Below are 12,364 nucleotides of genomic sequence, written 5' to 3' on the forward strand. Positions count from 1 at the left end.
AAATAAATATTAGAAAGGAGTTTCTGATATGTTGAGTGTGAATGCGACACGACAGTAAACAGCATTTACTAAACATTCTACTATTGTGTCAGGCACAAATATTTTATTATAGTATTCTTTGAATCATTATATAACAGCACAGTTTTAAAGCAAACTTACCAGTGCACCAATGAAGCGTCTCAGTGATCAATGCTGGAGGGCTTTCAGTGGCCGTTTTAACTTGTCAGCTTCCATCTATCTCCCTGGACCTGATCCTTCAGACGATTGCTGTCAACAAGAAAGAAATAACTTGTCTGGTTAGATAACATGCATATTACACATTGACGCTTTTGTGACTGCCGTCAATATAATGTATATATGTTCAGTGAGCTGCATGAAAGTCAAAGTACTTTTTATATTATCATGCTTTTGTTTTTTCTCTCTGAATAAACATAATCATGTGCTACTGTTTAATTTATCAGGGTGTGATTCTTCAAAAGTGCAGCGAGTGCATTCAACTTTTGCTGAATGTATTGCCAGCGGTCAGGCAGCAGAGCTCTCTGCCGCTTTTGCTGCTTCCCCTGGAAGCTACTGTAACTTGTAAATCAGAGATTATCTCCTCGTTCCTCTCACCTTGTCACATTTCAAAGGACTGGAGGCGTGGGCCGTCACCTCGTCTGCAAACACAGAGCCCTGGCCTCACGCTGACCCAGGGTCATCAAAATTTAGGCACACTTGTCACTTGACGGATTTCACACCTAAAGATGATAATGAGCATTAGAGACTGTTTTTCTTGTTGGCCCACTGCTCTTGTTGATTTATGCAAACAAAACAAAACCAAGGCAGGCTCCTATACCGGCTACTCAGGTCAAAGTGCCAGGCCTCTAATTCTTAAGATCTGCGTGTCACCGTAAGCCACGCGCTGGTTTATGGCCCTCCTCCCTGAACCGGCTATGTTGTTCTTTCATGAAGAAATGTGGTAAATCATGAGCTCACATCATCAAGTTGGGTGGTGAAACCACAGAGGGAAATTCGTCATTCTTTTCAACGTTTTACTTGCCATGTGAAAAATTGCAACTGTCGAAAATCAGAAAATCTGTTGAATGACAAAACTTAAAGTTTGATGTTCAATTGCTACATTTTCTTGTAGCTTATAGATGTACAAGGCTGCACATTGATGTAGATTAAAACGCTGAACAATTGTTTTTGCAAACTTGGTGTGGAATTATTATAGACAATACTAAGTTCATGTTAAACTAATTAATATGTTTTGATTAATGAAGCACTATAATCTGTTTTTTAAGAACACTGCCTTTTCATCTCAATATTTGAATGGAGACCAATCTTAATGGGTTTTTTTTTTCCTTTTCCATGTTGAGCTCTCAGGCATCAACATGATTGTTGATTGATTTTACCTTCAGGCCATGTCCATACTAAAATATACATTTATACATGTTGACTACAAAATAGATCTATTATAAAACTATTTATTTAATATGAGTATGGACCCATGTGAAGTAAATAGCATGCTTTAAAACAACCTAAATATTTGTACTGTATGTGGATTGAAAACATTTGTAAACAGCGTCTCTTTTATTTACCCACCTCACTGTGAACAGGACCTCACTTTGCTGCCTGGGAAGGCTTTTATATTTGGTGAGAGTAATTTGGTCCTAAATAAGGTGGAGACGCAAATAAGTGCAGGCTGATTTGTGACGAAAGCATTGATTTATGGCTTTCTTTACATTGGTGGGAGAAAAGGGGGACATCTGAGGCGCGACAGAGCAACTAGGGCTCGTTGTGAAGCTGAGAAAACCAGCACTTCTCACAAGCACCAGTGGTGTTAGCACACATCTCACCTGGGGCAATCCAAACATGCATACAAACTCTCGGTAGGGTAATAACTAGGTATCCTCTGCCTGGGCCAATACACAAGCGACTGACCACAGGATTCCCCCTAACAAGATGTCACCCACTGCTGCCCCTCCTCCTGTAGTTATCTTAAAAGACAAGGGAGAGTCGTTAGTGTGGGTCTCACATAGCCTAATTGTTTAAGCCGCAGCAGGGGGTCTGGAGCAGGGTGGTGGTAGGAAGGCGGGGGTTTAAAGAGGGAGAGTAACTGAAAAATAGTTATTTTACATTAGAGAGCTCCAAAAAGCTCCATTCCCTGCACATTTGTAACTGTAGCACTTTTGTCCCGCTTTACAATACCTCTCTGTCAGCGGAGTGTGTGCCACCTAACGATTGACAGAGTTCCTCCTCCGCACAGCAGGGTTGGACAAGGCCAATCACGGCCGGCCACATTTCCCATGGCGACCAACTGCTTCTGAGAGGTTTGAGAGCTGGTTCCCGCATTCAGGCTGCAGATGCTTCCACCCTCCGCTAACACACCGCCCCCAGCTGAAGCCGCTGTAGGCACGGCCCTCTATTAAGTGCGGGGAAGCCCTTTTTTTATCCCAGGTGTGCTTTTTACACGCCTCTCGCCCACTCCTACAGCTCTGGATACCAGAGGGGAATCACCGCCTGGCCCGGCGCCCGTTTGGTTCACGGCCATGAGACAGTTTCTTGTGTCGTTGCTAAGATAAAAGATAACAACTTGAATCAGACGAGAAAGGACAGAAAAAACTCTATGGTTGAACAACGATTTCCCTTGGTAAATAGACACGTAAAATGGACAACCGGCACATGTTAGCAACTCATCATTGAGTTAAGTAAAGTCACAAACTGAAATAATTACATGTCCCACGGTGTTCAGGATTAGTGTTGACAAACCGCACGCACTGAGGACCCACTGTTTGTGAACTACATTCACTGGTGTTTGGCAGGGAGCAGATGATGACCCCTGCTGGTGAAGCATGATGACCTACAATGCATCTGAGCCTCCTTTTAGAGAGGTTGAGGGTTGCAGTAATACTGGCCGTTGCATTTTTTTTGCAAAATTGTACCTTAACATTGGTGCTTTCATAGACCCTTTAAACCTTGACTTCTTTTAGAAAAGTTATTAAATTCATATTATATTTATCCATTCTATTTATTGTGGCCTACACCAATATAAAAGTAACAAATGAAGTGACAGAAAACCGTAGGACTGTTTTGCAGAGGCACATGTTTGTGTCAGTTTAAAAATGAGATGCAGCCACTGTGCGTTCAGACAGCTGGCACTTGACATTTGTAATTGATAATGTCACATCTCACTACAGCAGCCTCATATGCCCCAATACTGTCGAGACAACATCCTGATTCACCACCCTCGTACAGTTGGCCTCTGGCTTCGCCCTCACCTGCCAGCCAAATGTCCCAGCAGCAAACACTTTGCTGTAGCAGCCAGAACTCATCAAGGCGTCCTTTTATTCCTGCCCGAGACGAGTAAGATCAAATAAGGGTTCCTGCTTTCGAAGGGTCTTGATATCTTTTTTTTAATGTATTGTTGGTGGAATAAGTACTGATCGGTAACATCATTACAAGTACAGGTTCTCAATTAAAAATGTTACTGAACTAAAAGTACCTCCACACAAATACTGTATCAGAAAAGAAACTTATTGTACAAGCACAATGTTAACTGTAATTGTTACTGTATTATTTAATATTACTACAGACACAATGTCGTCGAGGGGGAGCAAACTTTCTCAAGTGTCATACATGTTTAGAGTACAGCATGAGCTCATGACATGTTTTGTATGCAACTGCAGCGTAGTGTAACTGATGCAGTGAGCATAATATATTCAATGTGATTCTTCCCACTTTGCCATTGCAGAGAAATTTATGTAGAAAGAAAAGCAGCAAAATGTTACTGTGTTCATTGTATACTATTTGCACTTATAATTGACTGCATATTTATTTAATAATGTGTTATACCTCTATTTCACTATATTTCCAGGGTAAACTGCTTTTACATTAAAAATTACTGCTTTTCTGGCAGCTCTTAGTGGCCCAACACTTTACTTGGTCATCTATGTCTATATTATTATTAGTGTATGTGCCCCACATCAACCAGTGAAACAATGTGATGTTTTTCCGTTAATCCAACACTGCAGTATTGGTGTTTTTAAAATAAGTAAACATTGAACTTTTGCACCGAGCTCAGAAACATGGCTTCTAGAGATATGATGAAGACAATGCACATGCTGAGGATTGTTGCTCAACTTGTTGGTCAGCCTGGAAGGATGCACAACCAGTTGCATGCAACTCAACAGGCTAACCAGCAGCAGCTGCATCCTCATTGCTTATCTTTGCATTGGCAGCTGAGACTGTCCTTCTAGATAGCAGACATGAAATCTTCCCTCCACCTGCTCCAAGCTTGGCTCTGCATGACAAGCACACAGCACAACAACTGCCTAACCCCCTCCCCCCGCCCTCCCTTCCTCTCGCCATGTTGTCTATCACCAGACAAACCTCCCTTACTCTGAACTGCTGAACCATGAAACACTTAAACCTGACAGGAAATATATAAAAAAAGATAAGAAACGCAATGATACAATTTTACTCCTGAAACATTGCGAGGAGAAGGCTCAGATTAAGGCATCCAGAAAATTCATCCAGACGGGAGAGACAGTCTGGCATTACGATAATTAAGGTGATGTTTTCCAGCAGCAAAGATGTGCTTGTGACTCAGAGTATGTAGCGTAACAGCTGTGCCGTGACACATAAGCCCCCCTCCACAGCCCATCACTGATTGTGGCAAGTCCTTGGCTGTGACCTTGCTCTCTTTTCTGCCCACGCCGATTTGAGCAGGAGATGGTTGACGATCAATTTCAGCTGTGAGCGCGCTGCGGAGGAAGGCAGCATATGGTTAGACATGATTTACGCACAAACACGAGCACTCCCTGATATGCACCCCACACACAAACACCCTCCACTCACAAACAAGCACTTACATAAATTATCATGTTTTGTGCTGCTGCAGGTATTACTGGTGAATCAGTAATGGTGGTTGCAGGTCTGTGGTTTCGCAAAGAAAGGATAAAAATGGGACGTGGCGAAGTAACGGCTTCAGCCTAAAATGTGGTGACAACTTTTCTTCTTTAAAAAAAGACAATTGGTAAAAGGCTGTCTTTTTCAAGGTATTAAAGAAAAGGTTCACATTTCTGTTGTCTTAATAAAATATTCACAGGCTCATATGGAGATTGAAACAGGTTTTGCATGCTGTAATCATTCCTCCGGTTCGTGCTGGCAAGTTCATTATTTATTTCTAACATGATTGCAATGTAAGTGAGGGTGACAAACTCTACAATCCTCTGTGTACTAATGTATTCCAAAGTTTATCTGAAGCTACCATGAGGCTTCAATGGTCTTCCACTTGAAATCAAATCAAGTGGATGTACCCAGTGTCACATGGGATATTTTTAAAACGACAAACAATGGTGGACAAACAAGATAATACAATTCGATTGTGTAGATATATATACAGCTAATGAAGCTACAATAACTGAGAATCAAAATGTCTGAATTCCTTATGAATCTTAATGCCTTTCCCTTATCAATGATTTCCATTCAACCCACGGTTTATTGCCTCATTCTCAACTCTATAGCACTTCTCTATATCAAATATTTCTAACAACACATATTAAAATCTTTTGTATACTCGGGTGACGAGATTCTTTTTTTTACAATTTCTAGATACGAGATATAGGTAGCATTACGGTTGCCTCTAAACGGCTCTCAAAATGAAAAAGCCTGGGCCTGTGTCTCATAGCTAACGACGCTAACAGTACAAACTACGGCAAACATGCTGACGGGGCTAACAGTGTTTACCTGAGGAAGAACCGGAAGATGGCTGCGATGCTTCCGCAGTGATGCTATCGGGCGGCATTATCAGCCGTAATCGCCATGTGACAGCAGTGCAGAGTGGCGGGTCGTGAGCTCACAGTGAAGCCTGCTCACGTGCACGAGAAGCACGCACAGCTACATAAATAGGAACAAGGTCAAATAACAACACACACACACAAACACACAGGGGGACACTGACTTTATTCTCTGCTCAGGTAGACATTACTCGACTATATCTGTTGTATATTGCTCGTTTTAGCAGACACTGTGAGTGGTGTGTCAATCCTTCAGATGTGTCAAATCTGCAAGATGTAACAAGCAGGAAGGATATTAGAATCTGTGTGTTGTGCTGTAACCTCTGACCTTCAGTTACCATGATGCACAGCAGAGGTTCAAGATGACTCGTAGATTATCGAGTGCCGGATGTCTGGAGTGCCCTGATGTTTTGTAGTTTTCTGATGTGGTTGTGATAAAAGCGTAATCTGGGTGAACGAGACCTCCCTTCCAGTGAGGTCAAGCAAACGGAGTGTTTGAGATATGAACACATTCAATTGTATTCTTGTCAGGGTTGTGTCAAGCGTTACTGACCAGATTAACCAAAGAATAAGACGTCAACAAATATGGTGTAAAAATGATCAGTTAAATCCGGGATTTGGAATTTTCTTAATAATTTCTCACTTTTATTTAAAGGACAGTGTGTATGACTACGTGGCACCTATCGCGGCTATATTTGTAGTCCAGCGTTGGTCAAAATCCATGTATTGGCACATGCATCTAAAATAAATATGATTCTTTTTGCATCCAACTGAATACCCCTACGCTCACCTCTCCCTTTACCAGAATATGGTAACGGGAGCCGGCGCATGCAAAACCGCGCTAACAGCAGTTTTGCACTCCACGGCTGACAATGTAGCAGTTTCAAAAGTGGTTCGGAGAACGGCAGTGGCTTTCAGGTAGTTCAATGTAGAAACTCAGTGTTGGCAGACTCACCCACTCCCTATATGGGTATGAAAAGCTCATTCTGAGCGAACAACGGGTGGTTAAAGAAAACATATTACAGTGGCGGATTCAGACAGTCTGAGGGGCAGAGGGCGATTTGTTCTTTAAAAAGACACCAGAAAGTTTTCTAGTATGTAGGGCAGCCTCCTTGGCACTGCATCACGTTTTCCCAATTTAAAGGCACCCATTAGTGCACTGCATCTTGTTTTCTCCACTTGAAGGGTACCCTAGAGGGCACTTCATCATCTATTATCTACTGGAAGGGCACCATAGAGGGCACTCTATCATGTTTATCTACCGGAGGGGCATCCAAGAAGGGACTTTTGCTAAGTGGCACCAGGGGGGTAGAGAGAAAAGAGTCGCCACCCCGTAAACCGCATTGCATAGTTATGAAAATGACATTCAATGTCTGCGAATAGATCCCCCTCAAATCTACACCATGGCCGAGTAAAGTAGATTTTGATGCTGGTACCAAGAGGTCGTAACTGTGAGATCTTTGAGTTTTGGTTCAATTCTGATTCACATACTATGCTGTCCGTCATGAAACAGCGAAGCAAACCATAGAACAGTTTAATTAAGTTCAGTCCCAGTGTGTTTTTTCCCGCCTCTTGGAATACTTTATCGAGACAAAAAAACATTTGGCAGCTGTGGGCTTTCAGCTAACTTTTACAGAGGGCTTCACCATAATGATATTTTTATTCTGGGAGACATGGCCTATAATTTCATGTGCTAATGCAATGGGCTTGGCCATCCCCAAGGCAACAGCACTGGTCTCATTAGGGTTTCCAGTCATGGAAGTAGTGAAAAAGGAAAAGCGCTGATGGGGTCGTTAAATACATCATCAAAGAGGTGTGTCTCTACTCTCTCGTTATAACTTAAGATAACGCAAAAAAAGAAGCTTCTCCGTTAGGGGAAAGGGAGGCGCGTATACACAGGGAAAAGTCAGTTAGGGTTGGCTTGAATTTCAATTTTTGTATTTAATTGAGTCATAATGAATTTTATGTCTAAGAAGAAAATTTAATTAAGCAGTATTTATTGACATCAGTTGTGTAGATTGTATTTATTATAATGTAAAATATTAAAGCAAAACTATTATTTTAGCTCTAATGTTGTACTTAATTAGCACCTCTTCTTTTGTGATTAATATATAGTTAATGAGATAACTTAAATAATGGCTTTCTACCTAAATTTAACAAGTGCGGGATAACATGGGTGATTCTGGACGTTGGTCTGTGGCGAGGATATACATTACCTACATTAAATTTCCACTAGAGGGCAATGTGTCCAATGCATTCAGTCTGATGTCACAGGTTTCATAAGGGCGACAAACCACACAAAGAGAAATGACAATGAGTCCGTTATTAAACCGTGTGCAGATTAGAAGAGTAAAGCATCCCAAAAAAACTGATCACTACCTTAATGTGAAACTGCTTTTTTTCAGTTCTCCTTCAAGGTGTCACTTTTTTTTTGACACTGCTCTTTATCCATGATTATTTTCCGGTGGTGTCTTCTTACAGTATGCACCTGGCAATGTCAAACTACAAATGAAATCCAGTCATCTTCAAGCATGCAGTGGGTCATTTATTAATATATCAAAATGTAAAATTAGAAAGAGGACCCAAAGCAACAAATAAAATGTTGATCTCGTTAGATTTTGACTTGTTTATTAGCTATGATAGTGTTAGAAGGGTCTGTGAATATGATTAAGTCTGCAGCATTTGGCATGCAGGAAATGGCAATAATATATAGTGAAATAATAATCAATACATTTTATTTTCCAAATTTATTTTTCCAACAAAGAGGGAGCTGTCTGCATCCTCTTCCAGCATCCTTTCCTATTCCTCTTTCTCTCTCCCCCTCTCTCTCTGTCGCCTTCATTCCTCCCTCCTCCCTCCCCCTCCTGTGGGATCATGGGAATTGTGCAAGTAGCGTGGCGTTCCACGCTCTGCCCGCGGCGCTCCAGGAGGAGGCGTGCAGTAATGACCTGCTCCTCAGCTCGCTCGCCATCATCGCCCTCACAATTAATTCCCGCCTCGCGTTCCTCTGTGGGGGTGTGGGGGGGAGGGATGAGAGTGTGGGCTCCCTCATTAGAGCTCCTTGTAATGTGTCTGGCAGCAGTTCCCATCCTGCCACTTCTGCCCTTCCACTGCTGCTGCCATGTTTGTTTTATAGATGCCTCCCTCTATACTTTCCTGCCTCACAGAATGACTGACACCGAGTGTAAAGGTGCACCTGGTCTGTGTTTTTATCCATCAGGGCTCTCGGAAACACATGAATACACCTTTCACATTTGTGACATAGAGGGGAATATTTTGAGTAGGTTATTCCAGGTCCATCCGGCTAGCGTAGAAGCCTTTTCACAACAAACACAATTCATGGAAATGTCCAATGTGCTGTCACATTAAAACGCGTTAAGATAAGGTGATGACATTTAGAACAGCTGGTGACACCAAACTCAGGCTAAGCACTGAACTTTTAAAACAAGTGGAGCAAAGTCTGACCTGGATTTCAACTTTGAGCTTGACCAGGGATATGTTACAGTTTCAGCGTATAACCACCTGCTTAGCACAACTAAAAGGGTTACATCATTAGGAATAAAGAACCACACCAAACTGTAGATTTGTATCGTTGACTTGCAAGCGGCCTTTTTGATGTGTAATCCCACCAGTGAAATATTGAATAGAACAGCCAACAATGTTTAGTCCTTGAAAAAAACAAAGATAATAAAAAACGATACAGTTGATATACATATATACATATATATATATATACATATATATATATACATATATATATATATACATATATATATATACATACATATATATATACATATATATATATATATATACATACATATATATATATATATATATATATATATATATATATATATATATATATATATATATATATATATATATATATATATATATATATATATTTCTTATATTAAACATGTATCAAATGTCAAAGGGGAAAACATTTGACAATGTGAAAGAGGTCACTTGTCTATGGAGAATTTTCTTCTGAATCGGACTTTCGGCTTTAAAGGCCCCGTACCTTAGATGGCCATGTCTTTTATTTAGAAGCAGGTCTTGGTGCTGAAGAGATACCCTGGACACATCAACACACACAATCCATGGAAAAAGGCACACATCCTGTATTATGAAGCCGCCCCTGCTCAACGAGCAGACAGTCATCGGTAGAAGTGCCTCTAAACTCTTTGTAGTTGACACACACAGCAAGTCCCCCGCTGCAGTGACGCTGTGAAGGTGGCGACAGTGCGGATGCGGAAGACTGAAAACACTGACCAATCAGAACAGGCTTCTTTGGGAAGGATGGCTTAAAGAGACGGGCGCTAAAACAAAGCATTTCAGACTGAATAATACTGTGTTTTTTAAATATTAAAGTATTTAAACATACTCGAGAAGAAACCCAAAATATAAGTATGCACCTGAAAGTAAGCATAATGTCTCCTTTAACATTCTGGTTCACGCTCACCTCTCTTATTTTTGTGTCTTTTTACAATGGCAGCTGGAAAAAAAAACTCAATTCACCACCTAAACAGTACCAAACAGCAGACATTTAGCAACTTGCTGGTGAACATAACGAAAAATAATTAGCAGCTAAAAAGGTAGATATTCACTCGGAGTTGGTAGAGATTAAACTCACAAACAGAATATTTAACTTAGACCAGCCAAGTTGCCAGAGACACATCTCCAAATGCATGATAATGCGAGAATGCTTTCCCGTTCGCAACTACTGTTCTGTGTAATTGTATCACATGCAGGCACCTGCTTTTATGTGTGTGGGTTTTTCAAATTAATTAAACGCCATATGCGCGCACGTAGCGGTGCACAGCGTGTGGTGCACGTGAATGTAGCGGAGGAGAACAAAACAATCCATTTAGCTGCTACCAAAAATTAAGGAGTATATAGCTGATTATTTTAAAATGCAAACTGAAGAGAAAGGAGGAGGCTTCTGAGAAGGGAAAGACAACGAGCGTTTCTAACTCTCGCCACTGATGATGAAAGTGATTGAGCCAGTGTCATCGATTATGCTGTACCAAAAAAAAATAAACAAAAGGGTGCGACTAAATCATGTGCCAATGCAATCTACTGAGAAAGTGGAAAGGTTAGTCAATCCTTGCTGAGAGGCAGGGTACAGCCTTACAGGTCGGCAAATAATCATAAGTCTGAGACAAACCATTCACACTCATATTCACACCTACGGCTGAATTAGTTATCAATTTACTTATGGAGTATAGGAGGAACCCGGAGAAAACCAACACGAACACGGTGACAACAAGCTGGTTTAGTGTTAACCCCCGGACCACTAGGCCACCCCTACTTTGCTTCCCAAGATTAATTACTTTGATTAGTTTTACTATAAACGACCTGCTTTTGATTGCAGCCCAAAATCATGGGGGGTATGAAAAGCAACATAAATACGAGCTGACATGTCCTGACCAAGAAAACACCTACCTTTCACTGCAGTGTGATGCTGTTTGCGCTCATTGGTCGCCACGTAGTAAGCAAACATAATACAAAAAACTGTACAGTACAGAATACTCTGCAAACTCAGTCTAAAACCAAGTAGCAGACTGATTCTTTTGGGACAACTTAATATAAAGCATTAAGGAGAAAAAAAGTGTACACACTGCATGAGGTGTATGCTGAGGAAGTAAAAAAAAAAAAGAGTCCATGCATTTCTGAATGTATCAAACATAAAAATGTCAAAAGTTTTTAAATGATTCCAAATCTGTTTAGGAGGAAAGACCAGTAGGTGTGATACTATTGATGAGTTGTATAAGTATGTGGAGAACAGTTCTTATTGATCCTGCATCTTACGTCCCTGTGACGGGACAAACTGCAGGCAGTGTCATGTGACCAGGCAGAAACAACTTAGAATATGCTCGCTGTGACATTAAAGCTCATCCTGAGAAAACACAAACAGTGAGCTGTTTGCACATAGAACCTTTTAGATAACATCTAAAGACACTGACTTTTGCAAACTGTGTCACAAATACTTTCATGAGTTGTTCTACTGTGACACATTCACATAGTTGTTCAAAACTCTTTCGTTCTACTACATTGTTTTGTTTTTTTTGCACAGCTATTGTGCAGGAGACAGATTCAGCACCTGCCATTGTGGTCACAGCTAATAGGCAATATGCAGATTAATAGAGGTCGACAGTTCTGTGAAAGAAGTCTAAAAAGCTGTATTTATTTTACCTAATATTGATGAAACAATCACGGCGATAAGTGGGTGTCTGTGTGTGCGTCATGTGTCTCTGCATGCTCGCCTTTTTCTGTTAATCCAAAACATTACTGGTTGTTGCAGCACTTCTAACTTTTATCCACTGTAAGTTGTAGTGCATTAAAGTACACAAACTTGTACACAATATATACCAAGTGGCCCTGATTGAACCCTGCATGTTAAAGAATGTTGAAAATACAAAGTCAGTGGCAAGAATTTTCTTAGCGACCTACAAGCTTAAAATGATAAGAGAACCGGACTAGACAGATGGCTTCTAAATTTGATATCAAATTTGAATTTACAATTTGACCAAAACCATGCCTGAAGTTTTGTCATATGATGTGTCTTTCGTATAAAG

The 12,364-nt window shown here is 40.8% G+C and overlaps 2 protein-coding genes across 4 annotated transcripts in view; one reads left to right on the forward strand and one right to left on the reverse strand.

The window, feature by feature from the left end:
* The window catches only part of ppa2 (inorganic pyrophosphatase 2), a 48,352-nt gene that overhangs the window by 34,088 nt on the left and 1,900 nt on the right, over positions 1–12,364 (forward strand). The window lies entirely within an intron of this gene.
* Positions 1–12,364, reverse strand: part of tet2 (tet methylcytosine dioxygenase 2) — a 145,529-nt gene that overhangs the window by 29,390 nt on the left and 103,775 nt on the right. Inside the window, exons 3-4 of the mRNA XM_068588500.1 lie at positions 613–737; positions 160–267 (exon numbers count right to left, since the gene is read on the reverse strand). The gene's annotated coding sequence lies outside the window, so the exon portion shown is untranslated. The remainder of the gene's footprint in view (positions 1–159; positions 268–612; positions 738–12,364) is intronic.

Source organism: Clinocottus analis, unplaced genomic scaffold (assembly GCF_023055335.1).
Source record: "Clinocottus analis isolate CAN_PGR_092001 unplaced genomic scaffold, fCliAna1.0.p SCAF_22, whole genome shotgun sequence".
NCBI classification, from domain to species: Eukaryota; Metazoa; Chordata; class Actinopteri; order Perciformes; family Cottidae; genus Clinocottus; species Clinocottus analis.